Below are 727 nucleotides of genomic sequence, written 5' to 3'. Positions count from 1 at the left end.
AGAAATAACAAAAAAAAAATATGGGAAAATTAAAACCCATTTTGTCCCTATTCTCAAGAATCACTGAAAATTTTGCGCATGCGGACAATGCTGGAGGGCAAAAAGGCTATTCCTTTACATGCCATCCATGGCCACACTGCCGACGTGGCCAAATTCCGTTAACGCAATCAAACTTGGACGTAGATATTATTAAGTTCGTGCTGTGCTCCACAGCAAAGGGAAAATCGTTAAAGAACAACTCAAAACCACGTCTCTCTCACTCTCTGTATCAACGCAGCTACAAGCAGACTCGTTGCCATAGCAACTGACAATAACGCCACAAAAAATAAACACTCAGATATTTCCCACACAAAGAGCAGAACATTCAGTCTGTTGCAGTAGTATGGTTTTAGGCTTAATGATTACTTTGGGATTATTAATTAGTGATTGCTGTGGTAAGAGGAGAAAACTATAAATATATCGCTGCACTTGACTTTACTGCATGGCTAGCTGCTAGCTCGCTGTTACTGTCTCTTACTCTGCATTTGTGGAGTCACAATGTCTGGGATCATGAGCGCCCCCTGCCTTCAGGCAAAAGAACTGTCTGCCTCACCTCGAATCTGTTCTGCTCGCTGCTGCATCACCGGCTTCGCTTACGAGCATTGAATGGGAAACTGCAAACATTTAGCGATTTTGAAGAAAAAAATCATCAGAATTGGTTAAGTTAAATTAAAAATATGTACTTTTT

At 40.9% G+C, this 727-nt stretch overlaps 1 protein-coding gene across 1 annotated transcript in view; it reads left to right on the top strand.

Moving 5' to 3' along the window:
* Window positions 1-727, top strand: part of LOC106961440 (uncharacterized) — a 27691-nt gene that overhangs the window by 9742 nt on the left and 17222 nt on the right. The gene's annotated exons all lie outside the window — the stretch shown is intronic.

Source organism: Poecilia latipinna, unplaced genomic scaffold, assembly GCF_001443285.1.
Source record: "Poecilia latipinna isolate Pla-1442-1.1 unplaced genomic scaffold, P_latipinna-1.0 Scaffold1301, whole genome shotgun sequence".
Lineage (NCBI taxonomy): Eukaryota > Metazoa > Chordata > Actinopteri > Cyprinodontiformes > Poeciliidae > Poecilia > Poecilia latipinna.
This window is presented reverse-complemented; position numbering and strand designations above follow the sequence as displayed.